Source organism: Peromyscus leucopus, chromosome X, assembly GCF_004664715.2.
Source record: "Peromyscus leucopus breed LL Stock chromosome X, UCI_PerLeu_2.1, whole genome shotgun sequence".
In the NCBI taxonomy this organism is placed as follows: Eukaryota; Metazoa; Chordata; class Mammalia; order Rodentia; family Cricetidae; genus Peromyscus; species Peromyscus leucopus.
The window spans coordinates 69,719,312-69,739,072 of NC_051083.1; the positions used below are offsets into that span (position 1 = coordinate 69,719,312).

Below are 19,761 nucleotides of genomic sequence, written 5' to 3' on the forward strand. Positions count from 1 at the left end.
AAATTTTGTTCCTAGGTATATATTTGTAGCTATTGTAATGATATAACTCTCCTAGTAACTATTTCAGGTAGTTCTATATAAATATAAATCAATACTACTGAACTTTGGATGTTTACTATTATCTTGCAAATTTGCAGAATTTTTGTGAAGATCTAATAATTTTTGGTGGAGTATTTGTGGGTTTCTCTATATAAGATAATGTTTTCTAAAAACGTCGTCAATTAGAATTGCTTTTCTAATTTTATAGTTCCAATTTTTACTTTTTATTCTTGTTCTTTATTTCTGCTTTCTCTAGCTAAAACATCCTGTATATGGCAGTTGTCTTACTGAAAAAGAAACCCTAAGGTCAGATATCTTCCTTCCATAAATCCTTTAATGTTTTTATCATGCAACATGTTTACTTTTCCAAATTCAATTCCTATCATATTGTAATAAGAATACAGCTTTTATGCTTGGGTCTGTTGTTGTATGTCATTTTTATTCATTTTCCTATGGTGAACCATCCTTGTATCCCTGCTCTGAATGCAACTTGATCATGGTGAATAACTGTTAAATGTAATTAAGTTAAACTTGATAGTATTTAGTGAGAATATTTCTATCTATGTGAATCACAAATATTTACCTGTATAATTTTGAGGGATTGTTTTTTGTGGGGGTTGTTTTAATACCAGGATGATACTGGACTCAAGAATGGCCTAAATAGAACCCTTTAGAAGAAATAAAGAGATGTCACATTAGTTCTTCCTTAAATGTTGGAAGAGCTCAGCAATAAAGCTTTCTGGTTCTGGACATTTTTTTAAATGAAAAGGCTTATTACAAATTCTACCTCATTATCTGTTATTGATTTAATCAAATTTTCTATTTATCCATGACTGAGTCTTTGAAAAGTATTGATTTCTCTTAGGTTATGAATTTGTGGGAAATATGATAATTATTATATTTAATTATCCTTTGTATATCTATGGAGTATATTTAACACCACCTTTTTCATATCTTATTTTATTTGTGTCTTCACTATCTTTTTCTTGTATAGTCTACATAAAATTTGTGTAGAGAAAGGAACTGGGAGTCACATGGATATCCCTGGGGGACAATAGAATAGATTTTGTAGGTAAACTGAGGGCAGGGGAGACTGGAACAGGAAGATCAAGGGGAGAGGGAAGGAATGTGAGGAGAGAGCTAGAATTCAGGGGCCTTGAGGGGTGGTATGGAACCCTAGTACAGTGGAAACTTCTTAAGATGAAATATGAAATATGAAAGTGATCCTAATGAAGTCTCCAAATAATAGAGGAAATAGACTTCTAATTGGTTATCTCTTGTCACCAAGCAAAGCTTCTAGTACCAGTGCTGGGTTACATTCAATTGGGTTTTTGGCCAAAGGGGTCCCATGGAAATCCCTTAACAACTCAGGTTGTTGCCAAGACAATAGGTTGCTCTCTACAAACTGACAGCAAGGCCTCATTGCTAAAAACAATAGCTACACAACACACTGAACATGGAGAGTTCAAGATGGTGTCTATATATAACATTCAACCCCATGTTCTAGAGTCTTTGGTATGGGAAGATATTCTGGAGGCTACCAAAAGAGAAATGAATACACCAACTCAGCTACAAAACCTTTGATCTACAATGCTGACCTACCTGCAAAATATGCTAGGGCAATGCTGGTACAAAACTTGTGAAAGTTACTAATCAATGTCTGATTTTACTTAAGGCCCACTTCATAAGCTGGAATCCATACCAGACACTGCTTAGGTACCCAATAATCAGAAACTGGATATCCCAGAGACATGAGGTAAAACCTCATGCTACTGGTGTTAAAAAGTAGTGATAAGATTATTCCTAATAATATTGAGTTATACTCATAGATCAATGCCTTATCCAGTCATCATCAGAAAGGCTTCCTTCTGAAGCAGATGAGAACAGATGCAGAGACTCCCAGCAAGACATTACTCAGAGAGAGTCTAAATTGGAGATCTCTATCACATCCCTCTCTACCTCAGAGCTTAGAGAACCCTATTGAAGAGGAGGTGGAAAGAGTGTAAGAGCCAAAGGAGATGACACCAGGAGAACAAGGCCCTCGAAATGAATTGAGAAAAGGTCATATGAACTCACAGAAACTGCAGCAGCAAGCATAGGGCCTGCACAGGTCTGGACCAGGCCTGCTGTGTATACATTATGCCTTTCAGTTTAGTGTTTTTATGGGATTTTTGAGTGTGTGAATGAGTGAGTCTCTGATTCTTGAGCCTTCTCTTGGACTCTTTTCCTTCTGTTGGTTTACCTTGTCCAAATTTGATGAGGTGGTTTTGTTTCATTTTTTTTTTTACATTTTGTTTTGTTATGTTTTTTGTTTCCTCTTAGAAGTCTGTTCTTTTCTAATGAGAGATGGAAAGAGTTAGGGTTTGGACTAGGGTTAGGTTAAGGATCCAGATGGGAGGGGAGAAGGGGAAGAACTGCAAGAAATAGAGAAAGAGGAAATTGTAAACAGGATATATTGTATGAGAAAAGATTTTAATTTCAATAAAAGGGAAAAATATGTTTCATAGATTTATTTAAATTTATTTATTTTAATTAAGAAGTTTTCCATTCATCCTACATATCAGTCAGAGATTCCCCTGTCCTCCCTCCTCCCACTCCCGAGCCCCACCCAACCCACCCCCATTCCCACCTCCTCCAAGGCAAGGTCTCCCATGGGAATTCAGAAGGGCCTGGCACATTCAGTTGAGGCAGGTCTGAGCCCCTCCTCCCTGTGCCAAGACTGTGCTAAGTGTCTCATCATAGGCATTAGGTTCCAAAAAGCCAGCTCATGCACTAGGGACAGGTCCTGGTCCCACTGCCTGGGGGCCCCCTAAACAGTTCAAGCTCAACAACTGTCTCACTTATCCAGAGGGACTGGTCCAGTACCATGGGGGCGCCTCAGCTATTGGTCCACAGTACATATGTTTCCACTAGTTTGGGTAGTTGTCTCTGTACTTTTTCCAATCATGATCTCAATATCTCTTGCTTATATATATAATCCCTCCTCTCTCTCATCAGTTGGACTCCTGGAGCTCTGCCTGGGACCCTGTCATGGATCTCTGCATCTGGTTCCATCAGTCACTGGATGAAGGTTCTATGATGACACTTAGGGTATTCAGCCATCCAATCACCAGACAAGGTCAGCTCAGGCACCCTCTTGACCATTGCCAGTAGTCTATGGTGGAGTCATCATTGTGGATTTCTAAGGACCTCCCTAGCTCTCTCCTTCTCCCTATTCCCATGGTGTCTTCATTTATCATGGCATCTCTTTGCTTTTTCTCCCACTCTGTTCCTGATCCAGCTTGAACCTCCCGCTCCACTAAGCTCTCTTTCTCTGACTCTTGTCCTCTATTAACCCCCTCACCCCTAGTTTGCTCATGTAGATCTCATCCATTTCTCCATCGCTAGGCAGTCCCTGTGTCTTTCCTAGGGTCCTCTTTACTAGTTAGCCTCCCTGGAGCTGTGGGTTGCAGTCTAGTTATCCATTGCTTTACATCTAGTATCCACTTATGAGTGAGTACATACCATGTTTGTCTTTCTGAGTTCTGAGTTACCTCACTCAAGATGATTTTTTTCTAGATCCATCCATTTGCCTGCAAACCTCATTATGTCATTGCTTTTCTCTGCTGAGTAGTACTCCATTGTGTATATGTACCACATTTTCTTTATCCATTCTTCAGTTGAGGGGCATCTAGGTTGTTTCCAGGTTCTATCTATTACAAATAATGCTGCTATGAACATAGTTGAGCGTGTGTTCCTTGTGGTATGATTGAGCGTTCCTTAGGTATATGCCCAAGATTTTTTAAAAAATCAACTTTGTTATTGATGAATATTTTTATTATTTAGTCTCTACTTTCTAGTATTTATTGTTTTCCTTCTATGAACTCTGGGTTTTGTTTCTTCCTACTTTTATAATTCTTTGAGATGTAGTTATATGTTGCATATTATACATTATTCATAGAGCTGAAAAAATTATAAAATTTATATGTAACCACACAAAACAATGATAATAATGAAACAAAAGCAGAGCTGTCTTAAGAAAAACAAGTAAAACAAAAAGCATCACATTACATGATTTGAAAATATGCTACAAAGTAATAGTTATCAAAGAGTATAGTAACTGTGGTGGTATTCTAATTGTACTGAAATGTGATTTTGATTGTATGTTAATAAATAAAGTTACCCAGGGGTCAGAGCTATTAGAGCCATAGCAAGAGTGTGGCGGTGGTGGCACATGCCTTTAATCCCATAGATCTCTGTGTGTTCAGGGATACAGCCAGCATTGGAGACATATGCCTTTAAGACCTGGGGGGCTGTACATACAGACAGTGACGAGGCAGTCATGTGTTTGGGTTTACAACCAATGAGAAGATAGAACAAAATACTATAAAAAGACGGACAGACAGGTTATAGCTCTCTTTTGGGAAGCTGGGACACCGCAGGAGGAAGGGTGAGATTTTAGCTCTGAGCTCTGACCTCTCGGCTTTCTCTTTTACATTGTTTCTGTATTTCTTATTTAATAAGATTGTTGGTTACATCTACAAGTAACAATATAAAAAACAAAGAAAATGAAACATAATAGATATCCTTAAAATAAATCAATGCATCTAAAACCATCTGACTTGGAATAAACTGCCTAAGAACACACACTTTTAAAAGAAAGTCCTTTCAATAAATGGTGCTGAGTATATAGAATAATAAAAGTAGACACATATATCTCCCAATTACAAAAATCAACTTAAAATAGATAAAAGGCTTAAATGTAGCTGAAGTTTTCTCTGGGCCTGCCCAGCTCCACAGCCCCTGCAGCTGCTTATAAAATAACCATTCAGAAGCTTATATTAATTAAAACTGCTCAGCCATTAGCTCAGGCCTGCCACTGACTAGCTCGTACACTTAAATTAACCCATAATTCTTATTTATGTTTAGCCATGTGGCTTGGTACCTTTTCTCGGTTCTGTCTTCACATCTTGCTTCCTCTCTGGCTGGCTGGTGACTCCTGACTCTTCCCAGAATTCTCTTCTCCACTTGTACTACCTATACTTCCTCCCTGGCTACTAGCCAATCAGCATTTTATTTATTAACCAATGAGAGCAACACATTCACAACATACAGAGCGATATCCATAGCACTTCCACTTTTCTTTTTGTTTTCAAAAAGGAAGGTTTTAACTTTAACATAGTAAGATTACATATAAGAAAACAATTATCAAGCAAGAATTATAGTTATAATATCTAGTCTATTTGTATTTGGCAAAATTAAAGAAGATATCCTATCTATCCTGTATTTGTGAGTCTAAGGTTTCATATCTAACTTATCTTTTATCATAACTAAGGAAATTATAACTACCTAGTCTTCAGCTACATCAAAGACCTCAGATGGATATAATATTAGCTAAGTATACAGGAAGTGCATTATAATCAACTTACAAAAATCTAGAATGACAGAGACAGCTAGCTGCTTGGACAGTCATCCAATGTTCCTCTGTAAAGTTGGGGCATCTGTCTTTAGCCTACAGGCCTAGGGTCTCTCAGTCAATTTTCTCTGTGTCCTGTAGAATATCTGGCAGTTCCTTTTGCGAAGCAGGAACATTTGTCTTGCAAAGTTCAGTGGTCACCTTCCTATGGGTCCTGTATGTCTAGTCGATGCAACATTTTGTCAAGCAGTCCAGGCAAGAACAGTTTCTTGCCCAAATGCCTATTTTTGCCAAGAAGAAGATAAACTCCATATGGAGTGTCTTTGATGTTCATCCTCCTCTCTGAAGTAAATTGGTCCTGCCAAGGGCAGATGTGTCTCACTGTCCAGAAAGTCTAAGTTTTTTAAAACATTTTAAATGCCATATTCTGTAGGTCTTTGAAGGGTTTGAAGATTACCAATCTATCTGAAACATATCTATTTATACCTAGGAAACTTAACATGACTATAAGTTTGACTATCATAGAAGACTAATTGTTAATCTGTATTTTTTAATTATCCACTGCAATTTCAAATGAGCTGCACAAACATAATACCTTAAATGAGAGTAGAAATATATATATATATATATATATATATATATATATATATATATATATACAAAATCAACTGTAAATTTGCATCAATAAATAAAATCCATAGCAAGGTAAAATATTTTAAACAAGTTGTTGCTCTTTAAAAGTACATTCATTAATCTACCTTTTCATCCTATCGTATCTATACTATTCCCCTTTCTTCTTTAGAAAGAAATTGCATTTATAATCAACTTGCTTTAATAAAAATAAACATAAACAATATTTTGGGAATTTGGGCATAGCTTCTTATACTACTTCCTGATGGATGAGGGCACTGGCAATATAATGGGGATCTTGAAAAAATTAAGAATTATGGTCAAGTCCTGACTGTAATAGTCTGTGAAGCTGCATTTTCTGAAACCTTGAAACCATTCTGGATGTTGGATGATCTAGGCCATGGTGTCATTGGAGACCTTTCAGGGGGTCTTGATTGGTGTATCTTAACCTGGAACAAATCCATAGCTTTTTCTTTCCTGTGGAAACAAAAACAGAGCCTCCTTTCCAAAGCAAAATATCTGTAGATCCAAATTTTGAAGTCAAAATACCTTTAAAATATACATATTGGTTTAACTGAGCAGCCTTTACAATCAAATGTCTCTCCACAGTTAAAAATCCCAAAGACAATATAATTCAGACTCTCTGTGTAATATCCATCTTTACATGGCTTAATTTTTATGTTACCTTTACTGTCTCTTTAAAGACTTTATTTTTTAAAACTGCTTCTTTATATAACTGCATAATTCCTTTTTGTCTCTCTTGAAAGACTACATACATTTTTATACACATTGTAAACTATTCCATCTGAATCTGTTTTATTGTGTAATTATTCCTTTAAGTTTCAGTGGCTAGTACTGAAGCAGAAGCCTTGGGAGGCAATGGGTCTATGTTTCTATGAAAGCAGCGTGTAGCCCAGAAAGCTTTCTTTTTTTTTTTTAGTAGCAAAACATATATCCACCACTCACTCTGTTGCACAGTTTGCAGAAACCTCTGTGTAACTTGGGGGGAATGTGTCATGATGCAGGTCAAGTCTACAGGCCATGAACCCACCATAGAGTAGCTAAACCCTGTATGTTGTGGCATCTTGCTGCTCTCATGAGACATGAAGCAGGAATCTGTTGGGGACTCTGTTTAGAATTGCTTATAAAGTATTCTCAGGTTTTAGATGGAAACTCAAGCTGTTGGGCGCCATTTGAAGCCAGAGTTTTCTCCAATCCCACCTGGGCCTCTAGCTGCTCAGACCCAAATAAATACACAGTGGCTTATATTAATTAAAATTGTATGGCCTAATGGCCCAGGCTTCTTGCTAGCTAGATCTTACATCTTAAATTAACTCATTTCTATAAATCAACTTAAAATAGATAAAAGGCTTAAATGTGTGACATAAAGTCATACAATTGCTACAGTACAGCAGAAGAAATGATTTGGGATATTGTATGTCTTAGGGTTTTCTTGACAACTTGCTTGAAAGCATAGGAAATAAAACCAAATATAAGCAAGTAAAATTAAATCAAATTAAGCAATTCTTTACAGAATAGGAAGAGACCACTAGACTAAACACACCTGGAATTACAGAATGTACTTGTAAATTATAGGTCTGGCAAGGGGATTAATATCCTGACTCTATCAGGAGCTGCAAAGACTCAGTAATAAAAATATTGGCTCTAAAATAGATATTTATCAAATAATGACACCAATTTTGGCAATAGATGTATAAAAATTATCAGTATCACTAGTTATCAGGGAAATAAAAATCAAAAATCAACACTTTACATATGGCCATTACCCAAAAGACAAAGATAAATACTGGGAAGGATTTTAGGGACAGGAAATTCAAGGACATTCTTAGTTAGAATGTAAATTAGTCTATCATTTATGCCAAGCAGTATTGATACTCCTCCAAAATTTCAAAATAGAGCCTCCATACAATTAAGAAATCCCCACTCCTGCATATATCCAAAGAAATAAAACTGTTAGTTATAATTATGTCTGCATTTTCTTGTTTCTTTGAATCACTCTTTATAATAATCAAGAAATAGGAAGAACCTATGTGTATATCAGCTGATAAATTGACAGAGATGTTAGTTGTATACAATATAATACATATATATAAGGAATAATGAAGTCCTGTCACTTTGAAAACAAAGTGAAGCCTAGAAATCACTATTGTTTTTGAAGTAAAGAAGACACAGAAAGACAAGGACTACATGGTATCACTCATATGTGTAATGTTAAACAAAAATCATTTAACAGAATTTAGGAGTAAAATAGTAGTTATCAGTGTTTTGAGACAGTTGGTTAAAAAAGACAGGTAATGTTAATAAATGACTACTAAATTTTAATTAGGACTGAGAAGTTCTAGTATATTATTACATAATAGAGTGATTATAAATAAAGTAATATACTCTGTATTTCAAAAAGTTAAAAAGTAAATGTTTTCATCATAAAGTTGTGCTTGATGAGGAAATACATGCTTAAACTTACTTACATATTATATATGAATATTGAAATGCTGCATGTTACCCCATTAATACATACTATATCCCTGTTTCATTTGCCAGTTTTTTTTAAGTACTAAAGGAGAATTGAAATATTTACTAAAGTAAATAAGGATGAAAGAACAAGTGTAGCTGAAAATTTTCCTGTGTCCTGCCTAGTCTGCAGTCACTCAGACCCAAGTAAACACACAGAGGCTTATATTATTTTTAAATTATGGCCATGGCAGGCTTCCTGCTAGCTAGCTCTTATTACTTAAATTAACCCACTTCTATTAATCTAGGTTTTGCCACATTTTCTGTGGCTTTACCTGCATCCCATTACATGTTGCTCCTTAGGCGGCTGGCTGGCATCTCTCTGCTTTCTTCGTGTCTCACTAGTTAGAATGTCCCACTTAACCTTATTCTGTCTCACCATTGGCCAAAAAGCTTGATTTATCAACCAATCAGAGCAACACATTCATATCATACAGAACGACATCCCCATCAAACACGTGGCAAATTTTGATCAGTTTGTGTTGTTGTAGCTTCAGTTCCAGTGAATGGCAACCAAACTTTTTCTGCCACTGGAATGCCTTGAAGATAGATTTTATCTTAAACTCAGTTCAGCTTATCACATGGACATTAGATATATAACTCAATTTCATTACATTTCTCCATGGACTACTCATAATCCTGGAGTTCAACTATATTTTTAAAATTAATTTTGTATACAACATGAATGAAATTATATATGGCTCTTTCTAGATTTGTTGGAATATATTTGGCAGGTACAAATTTGTGTGTTTATAATTCATCTTGTTTAAGTTTCAATTTAATTTATATATATTCAAGTCCCTAACTACATGCACAGGCATATTCATATACATTGGCACATGAACATTATGTACAGTAATATTGGCATACCATATAAACATACACCACAAATGCCATCATTGCTACCACCAGTACCACACACTGTTATTTTTTATTCCTGTGATTAAACACAATGAACAAAATTGGCTTATGGAAGAAAAAGTTTATTTTTGCTTAAAGTTGCAACTGAGTCCATAATTCCAGGGGAGACATGGCAACATTTGTTCAGAGCAGGAAGCTGTGAGATCACATCTTCAGTTGCAGAGAAGAAGCCAAAAGAGTACACTGGAAGTGAGAGGAGGCTATAAACTCTCAAAGCCTGCTTCCAGTAACATATGTCTTTATGAAGGCTTCATCTACAAAATGTTCCATAACCTCCCTAACAACTCCACCAACTGGGGACCTGGGCCCATTGGGAACATTTTGCTTTCAAACTACTAGACACTAAATAAATAAACGAATGAATGAATAAATAAATAAGGAACATTTTGCTTTCAAACTACTATACACTAAATAAATAAATAAATAAATAAATAAATAAATCTAGAAATCAATTGCAAAAGAAATTGTTAAAAGATACAAAGAAAAGGAAAGTGAATATCATATTAGTTCAGTTTTCTTTTTTTTTACATTTTTATTTAAATTTTGAAAATGTCATACATGTAAGCAATGTATTTGATCATATCCATCCCTGACTACTTTCTGCCACTTCTCTCTGGAACTCTGCAGCATATCTTCTTAATTTCAAGCCTTCTCTCTTTTTCATTACATACTAACTCACTGAGTTAATGCTGCCCATTTGTGCATAGGTACTAGGAACCACACCCTCAAAGAAAAGTCTTTCCCTTCCCATTATCAGCCATCAATTTCCAGTAGCATCTTAGTTAGGTTTAGGGCCCCAGGAATCCTTCTCCTATGAATACTGGAATCTTTACTGGCTTGATATTGTGTACATTGTGCAGGTAACTACAGATGCTATGAATTCATGCATGTAGTCATGTTATATCCAGAAGACAACATTTTACAGCTGCTTTTCTTATTCTTTTGGACTTATATTCTTCTCACTGTTTCTTCCACAATACTCCAGGAGTCTTGAGTGGCAGTGAGTCATATATACGACCATTTATGTCTTGAGTACTCAGAGTCACTCACTGATTCTCAGAATTTTGATCATTTATGAATCTTTGAATTAACCATTTACTTTTAGGGAAAATAATTTTTCTGATCAAGGTTGAAAACACACAAATTTGCCAATAGAAATATAAATTATTATTGGATTCTTTTTAAGAGGCAGTTTGACAACCTTCTCATTTAGCAAAACAATGATGTTAGACTCCTTCACTATGGTCTATGACATCCCAGACATGGGATTTTGACCAGTATTATAGTACTGAACATGAAATTCCTTCTGTGGAGGAGGCCCCAAATCCAATAAAAAGGCAATTGGTTACTATCATAACCATCATGCTGCTATTGCACCAGTGGCACATTTTACCTAGCAAGATGGTTTGTACCATGTAGGGTCCAGTGCTGGATAAGACCTTTATACCTTTTCTCACCATGCAGCATGCATAGCACCTTCAGGCATTGTGAAAGCTAGCCATCAATAGAAATATTCCTTGTCAGTCCAAGATTGATATTTTTTATGTCCCACAATCACAATGTGTGTGTCATCCTTATTTCATAGCACAGGCTGGCCTCAAATTCACAGCAACCTTCTTACTTTAACCTCTTAAGTGCTGGGATTACAAACCTGAGCCACCATGCTTGCCTAATAATGTGCTCTTGAACATTCAATAACTTATTAAACAAGAAAATTAAAAATTCTGTCTTAGTTACTGTTCTATAGCTTTGAAGAGACACCATTGCCAAGGCAACTCTTATAAAAGAAAGCATTTAATTGGGGGCTTGCATAGAGTTTTAGCATGTTATTCCATGATGATCATCATAGCAGGGAGCATGGCAGCATGTAGGCAGGCCAGGCAGGCATAGTACTGAGACAGTAGCTAAGTGCTCTGCATTCCAATCCTTAGGTCAGCATAGAGAGAGAGAGACAGAGACAGAGACAGAGACAGAGAGAGAAAGAGAGAAACTGGGTCTGGTGAGGGTTTTTGAAATCTCAAAGCCCCTACTCCCAGTGTTCTACCTCCTCCAACAAGGCTACACCTCCTCATCCTTCCCAACCAGTTCTATTAACTTGGGGGCCAAGCATTCAAACAAATGATCTTATGCAGCCCATTCTCATTCAAAGCACCATAAATTTTCTAGGACCAAATAAAAATAAAAATACAATTTACCAAAATTTTTGGAATACAGCAAATGAAGTTCTAAGAAAGAAGTTTACACTTATGAGTGCCTACATAAAATAATTAGAAAAATTGCAAACAAGTTACTTTAATGATATACTTTAAGTCCTAAAAAAGTAATCCAACATTAATAGGCAGAAATAATAATAATCAAGGCAGAAATCAGTGACAAGGAATCTAACAAACCATCTACAGAAAAAAAAAATCAAAAAGGTGAGAAAGATTAAGAAACCAATAACCAAACTAAGCAAAAGAAATAAAGTTTAAAAAATAATAAAGTTAGAGATGAAAAGTATGACATTAAAGTAAACACTAAGCCAGGTCAAATGGATAATCAAGTAAAGGCACTGGCTGCTAAGCCTTAGAATTCAAGTATAATCCCTGTGACCCACATGGTGGAAGGAAAGGACTGACACCTGAAAGTTTTCCTCTGACCCTCACATACATGTCACGGTACAAAAATACCTGCTCCAATGGTCAGTCCTATCACAGCAATACCTCAGTCCCTGGTTCCAACTTCTGCCTTAGTTAGGGTTTCTATTGCTATGAAGAGACACCATGGCAACCCTTATAAAGGAAAGCATGTAATTGGGGCTGGTTTACAGTTTCAGAGGTTTAGTCCATTATCATCATGGTGAGAAGCTGTTGCCAGAGTCTTCCTGCCTTGCCCACAGTCAGGACAAATCCTTGTCACCCGCCAGTCCCACAGCCGCTCAGACCCAACCAAGCAAACACAGAGACTTATATTGCATACAAACTGTATGGCCGTGGCAGGCTTCTTGCTAACTTTTCTTATATCTTAAAGTAACCCATTTCTAGAAATCTATACCTTGCCACGTGGCTCGTGGCTTACCAGCATCTTCACATGCTTCTTGTGCTGGCGGCATCTGGCAGTCAGTCCTTCTGCCTTCCTGTCCTTTTATTTCTCCTCTCTGTTAGTCCCGCCTATCCTTCCTGCCTAGCCACAGCCGATCAGGTTTTATTTATTGACCAATCAGAACAACTTGACATACAGACCATCCCCCAGCACAGCCAAGTGCAGACCATCTCAAACACCTGCACTCAGGCCCATGGTCCTAATCATCCTCTATACGGACCTGCTGGGTAACGCCACAAAGAACCCAAGAAGGGCTCCCACAGGACATACAGATCATCCCACAGCAAGAAGCATGGTAGCATGCAGGCAGATATGGTGCTGGATCTCCAAGGCTATCCAGGCTTTACTTCACAGCAAGAAGATGTGAAGGTCTCCATACATGGACACCCATGACATATGCCTGGCCTCAGTGACTTTCCTTAGTCACTGAGGGAGATTCTATAACACCTTTCTTCTATCCTTGATTCCAAAACCAGAACCCTGTGACTGAAGCTGGCAAGTTCTGCTGCTTAAATAGGGTTGGAACATGGCCCTCTTGTTCAATTACACCTTCATCGATTTTCTGTTTTCAATGATTTCTTAAACTGCCTAAACTTGGCTGTCCTGAAAATCAATATGTATGCCAGGCTAGACTCAAACTCAGAGATTTACCTGTCTCTGACTCCGGAGTGCTGGATTAAAGCCATGTACCACCATGCCCAGCCCTAAACTTTTCTTTAATTCCTTTTCACAAGGTGGAATCTTAGCTGGATGGGGTCTTGCCCTGTGGTCACCACTCCTTTTAGTATTAAACTTTTCTTTAATCTGTTTATTTCCTTAAACACAAGATTTATCTCCATTCTATTTCTGGTACACCTTTTCTCCTGAAACTGTACATATTGTATTTTTCCTTGCTCAGCTTGCTCCTTTTCATTATAGATCTTCATAAGAGTGAACACCAATAACAATCAATACTACACTGTTTTAAAATTTCCTCTGCCAATGCAACCAATCAAAAACTCTTCAATTTAGCTTCAGTCAGACTTTTCTAACAAGGGCAAAAAAACAGCCACATTTTTGTCAAAATATCACAAGATTGATCTCTAGGCCACATATTAATATCCTTCTCCTCTGAAATATCTTGAGCCAGGCCCCCAAAATTCAAATAACTCTCAGTACCACTGTCTTCCAGGTTTCTTCCTGTATGGCTCATTAAGCCCCACTTCAAGCATTCAACTGCTTTTAGAATCTAAAGTACCAAAGTCCACATTCCTCCAAACAAATGCATGGTCAGACTTATCACAGCAATACTTCAGTCCCTGTTACCCATTTCTGTCTTAGTTAAGGTTTCTATTGCTGTAAAGAGATACCATCACCACCACATGCTTATAACAAAAAACATTTAATTGAGAATGGCTTACAGTTTTAAAAATTTAGTTCATTATTGTCATGGTAGGAAGCATAGTGGCATGCAGGCAGACATGGTACTGGAGAAGTAGCTGAGAGTTCCACATCTGGATCTGCAAGCCACAGGAAGTGACAGTTACACTTTGGCCACACTTCAGTTTCTGAGACCTCAAAGCCCACCCCTTAATTATATACCTCCTCCAACAAAGCCACACCTACTCCAACAAGGCCACACCTCCTAATAGTGCCACTTTCTATGGGCCTATGGGGGCCATTTTTATTCAAACCACCATATAACCCATAGATAAGTGTGGTCCTTACCCTTCATCAAGGAAAGTTCTCTTTACAAGAGATAGAAAATCTTACAGAAAATCACAACCAATCAAACTGCAAAGTAGTGGAGCCCAGTCCCAACATCTACAACACAGCCACCACAATTAAGACTCACAGATCATTGCAGAGAAGGGGATGGAAAGATAGTATGAGAAAGAGGAACAGGAAATTTGCTGTAAGGCTGAGCAAGCCACGGGAAACAAGCCAGTAAGCAGCTCCCCTTCATGGCCTCTGCATGAGCTCCTGCCTCTGGGATCCTGCCCTGCTTAAATTCCTGTCCTGACTTCCTTCAGTGATGAACAGCAATGTTGAAGTGTAAGCCTAATAAATCCTTTCCTCCCAAACTTGTTCTTTGGTCATGGTGTTTCATCATATCAATAGAAACACTAAGACATACTTGAATAGTATTCTATTGTGTATATGTACCACATTTTCATTATCCATTCATCTGTTGGGGGACATTTAGGCTCTTTCCATTAACTGACTATTTTCAAGAAGACACCAAAAAATATTACTGAGCAAGTAAATGTAGAGTAGGATTTCAAGTCCTTTGGACTTCAGCCAAGGAATATATCTGGGTCATATGGTAGGTTTATTTTCAGGTATTTTTTAACACTTAATTCACTTAATTTTTCTTGTATAAAAACCCTTATGTGGTGACCACAGCTAGAGCCTACATCCTCTAAACAAACACTCTAGTGTGGGTTTTGACAAGACAGTCAGTGAATTCCTGATAAGGAGACATGGTAAACACAGTCTCTTTCCAAAGGATGGGGGTCAGATAGCTGTAGGTCTTAGAGATGGCATCAAAGTTGGCCTTGGCAAGGTTTCCCAGGGTGGCAGTAGAGCCCCTGGCTGATATACAAGACATCAGTAGCTTCTTGGGCACAGAAGCAGAGATGATGCCCATGCCTCTGGGGGTAGAGATGAGAGGGACCAACACAGAGCCACAGAGGCCTGTTTCTTTTATGGAACAGTGTCAGGCTTGCTGATCTTGTTTCCCCAGTAGCCTCTCTGCATGGGTTAAATAAGAAGCTTGGCCAAGATCATGGCCCTTTGGATGGCAGTAGCTACCTCCTTGAAGCACGTAACACCAAGACCAACATGACCATTGTAGTTGCCAATAGTGGCAAAAGCCTTGAACCTAGTCTGCTGACTAGTCTGAGTTTGCTTCTGCACTGGCATGATCTTTACTACCTCATCCTTTAGAGATGGGCCCAGGAAAAAGTCAATAATCTCGAATTCCTTAATGGGCAGAAAGAACATGTAGATCTCCTCCAGGGATTTGATCTTCATGTCCTTAACCAAGTGACCAGCTTGATGACAGGGACCCACTCCTTGTCTTCAGCTTTACTTCCAGGAGCCCAGAGGCCTCAACCATGACCACAGCCTTGACTAGGACCATTAACCACTGCAAAATCCTCTGCAGAAGCTAACATGGCCTCCTGACTCTGAGCCTCTGGGCACTCCCTCGGCACCAGCATCATCTGCCATTTGGTGGTTTCCCAAAGAAGAAGCTATTGTCACTATTTGAAGATTTGCCGTATGATTTCAAGAGTGGCTGTACCAATTTGCATTCCTTCCCAAAGTAAATGAGTGTTCCTCCTTCCCCAAAACCTCACCACCATTTGTCATTAGTTGTTTTGTTGGGCTTAGCTCTTCTGACTGGATGAGGTGAAATCTTAAAGTTCTTTTAATTTCCATTTTCCTAATTATTAAGGATGATTAACATGTTTTGAGGTGTTTCATAACTATTTCTTTTTCTTTTATTGAGAAATCTCTGTTTAGATCCCTGTCCCATTTTTAATTGAGTCATTTGTTTCCTTGATGCTTTGTAATTTTTTTGTGTATTCCTTGTAAATTCTGAATATAAGATGATCTAATATTTATGTTTCTTAACAATTCCCAACATGGTATGACAGCCTGTGTTGACTACCCAAGAGAGGCCTTACCCTCTGAGGAGAGGATGGAGGTGGGATGGGGGTAGGTGGGGGCAGTGGGAGAAGAAGAGGGAGGGGGAACAGGGGTTGGTTTGTAAAAGGAAAGAAAAAATTTTAATAAAATTTGTATTAAAAAAAAAACTATTCCCTAAAATGAAATGAGAAGTAATACTACCAAGCTCATTGTACAAAATTAGTATTACATTGGTTAACAATCCAGATAATGATGAAAAAATATAAACAATTTTCCTGATAAATGTAGATGGAAACATCTTCAATAAAACACTTGTAAACTGAGTCAAGAAACATTAAAAAGATTACACACCAGGATCAAAATAATTTCAACATAGAGAAACAAAGATGTATCCAAATACACAAATCCATAAATGTAGCATAGCACAGAAATATAATCAAGATGATAACCAGATTACCATCTCAATTTGATATTAAAAAAGCCTTTGAATAAGTTAAACATCTCTCCATGATAAAAATATATGAAAAGATAGAAATAGGTGGATAATACCTCAATATATCAAAGGCTTTATGTCAGAAAATCTATTGTCACTAGTATACTGGTGACAAACTGAAAGCCTAAGTCAGTGTCCACTGTCTTCATTCTTGCTCAGTACTTGTTCTTGATGTCTTGGCTAGATCAATACATAAAGATAAAGAAATAAATTGATAAGAATACAAATTATCTGTATTTGAAGGTGACACCATTCTTGTTTTTTAGCTGTTCTTTTTTCCTCTCCATAATCCTTGCCTTTATCTTGTTATTAGTTTTCTTTGTCTACTTGATTTTCTTTTGTTGTTCATCTTCTCTTTCTCCCCTACATTCTTCTTTTCTCTTTCTCTTCATTCTCCTTCTTATCCTTTTTATAGTTATTGGTTTTTGTGTGTATTTTGAAGTAGGTCTTATGTGTTACTTCCTGTCTTCCAATGCAGTGTAGATGAGATGGGTTTTGAACTCTTATCCCTGCTGCCTGCCTTCATTTTTCCAAGAGCTGGGATTATAGACATGAACTACAGCTCTCAGCTTTATTTGTGTACAGAGATTCCAGTTCACCCCAGTAAGAATGGTTATCAGTAAGGAAAACCAAAGCAAATGCTGTTAAAAATGTAGACTACAAAACACTTAGACACTATTGGTAGAAATTTAAATTAGTGTAGTAACTATGTAAATTGTTGTGGAGGTTCCTCACAAAAACAGATCATAACCATTATATGATATAACTATACTATTCGTGCATAGAGATATCTAAAAGAACCAAAGTCAACAGATAATAGAGATACATGCAGATCCATGTTCATTGTGCCATGAATCACAACAGTACAATGATCAAGTTATGCAGTAAACCCATGTTCTCATCACCATCTGAACAAAGAAAATATGGTGGTTATTATATAACATATAATAAAAATAATTAAAGTGTATAATTTTCAGGGAAACGGATGGATATTGACATTATTGTATTTAGTGAAATGAGTTAGACTCAGAAAAACAGGTGTATCATTTTCTCACAAATATGGAGCCAAAAACAAGACATGAAAGTTGAAGAGAAACAATTTTGAAGAAGTAAAGGGGGCTAGACAGAGACGTTTGGAGTCTAATTAATGTTTGTACTAAATGTCATAATGAAATATCATTATTTTGTATAAATAATACACATTGATAAAAAGTCACTACTGTAAAACATGAAAAGAATTCCAAATTAGCATGTGTACCAAAGAAATTTATGACATGTACAAAGAAAACAATGTTATTGGAAAGGTTGCATCTGAAGATGAAGTAGTTCCAACAGTACTAAAGACTTTAATGATAAATAATACCTCCTGTGATAGTTAATGTGGATTGTCCAGTAGATGGAATATGGAATCAACTAAAATGCATGTTGCTGGGCACTCCTGTGAGGGATTTTCCTGTTCAAATTGCTAGAAGTGAGAAGACATGCCCTAGATGTGGGCTGTACTTTTGATGGTAGGTAAAATGGACAGTGGATAGAAGCTTTGCTTTTTTTTTTTCTTTAACTTTCTTTTCTTTTCTTTTCTTTCTTTCTTTTCTGCTTGCCTTTACTCTCACTGGCAAATATATCCACCCAGTTGCTGATACATTCCATCACTGATATCAAAGCCTTGTTTCACTGAGCTTCCAAAATAGGCTATATGTCTCCAGGTCTTCAGTATCAGATTGAGAATGCTAAAGCCTCTATCCTTGTATACTGAGCAACTACTAAGATTTTAGCATCTCCAATGTTATTGTTGAACTACCTGAACCACACAGTGTAAGCCAATCTAATAAATAACCATTTAATGCGTATTCATTCTGTTTGTTCTGTTCTTTCAGAAAACCCTAAGTAATATCCCTTCCAAAGCAAGTATTTGGGTAAATTAAAACAAGCTTCTTCTGGAATGTACAAAAAAAAATTATAAAAAAATATAAATGTGAAAAGTAGGCACTGGAGCATAAAAAAAGGAAAGCTCCTATCTACTTTGGTAGCATGTTGATATGGTACTGGGGGCACAATGAAGCTAGATATGGGGTATAGAAACAACTAAGACAAAAATTATCTGCCCATGTTCTGGCAACATAATCAGAGTGGGATGGACAGTCATCTTGATTATAGAATTGTTACACAAATACTTAATTCCATTACTGAGAAAACTACCTAAAAGGAGAAAAGCTGTAATTTAAAGTTCTACTAATAATAGAAAATTGCCTGCCATCATGAATCTGTTTTCTATGAAAAGGAAAATGTCAGGGTTATATTTTTGCCTTCAAATATAACCTCACTGTTTTAATCCCCTGATTAAAAGCATTATTCAATTTGTTAGGGTTACAGGCTTTTGTCTGATATTTGATTACTTTCAATCAGCAATTGATTCTAACTCTAGTGTATCTAGTTCATATTATATACCATTCATCATTTAATATTGATGATGCAATGATTCTCATCAAAGCTACAGTGGAGGAATTAAAACCTGAAAATAAAATACTTACTTTTTGAGGAATAATGATAATAATAATCATAATCACAAGCAATGCTTCCTGTAGTTTTCTATTAATCTAGGAAAGCAACTCACACTAGAAGACAAAATGTAGAAAATTATACTTTCATATCTAATTTAGAAGTGAGAGAACATGCTAAAGGACATCCAAGAGTGTTAAAAATTAGGAATTGGAAGAACTTGTTCATTCATCTTCAGAGAAATTGTACAAAAAACTACTTTAATATAATATTACTTAAAGTTACTGACATGATTCAAATTTTAGTCATTAGGGGAAATTGTAGAATAGAATGTTTCAATAGAATATATTAAGTTATTCTGTCTGATTATTAATGCGTTGTGACATCTGCAGTAATATTCTGTTGCATTCAGAAAGAGAAATAGCCTCTAATTATAATATTTTATGAAATAATGTTTTAACTGTTATGGATCACCAATCGTGGAAATTGTCATCTCCTTATATAATCATCAACATTGGCATGGCTCAATGGTCTGGAA

General features: G+C 36.7%; 1 pseudogene; it reads right to left on the bottom strand.

Annotated features, from left to right (window-relative positions):
- Window positions 1–14,999: 14,999 nt before the first annotated feature.
- On the bottom strand, window positions 15,000–15,811 carry LOC114703700 (annotated as a pseudogene).
- Window positions 15,812–19,761: the final 3,950 nt, after the last annotated feature.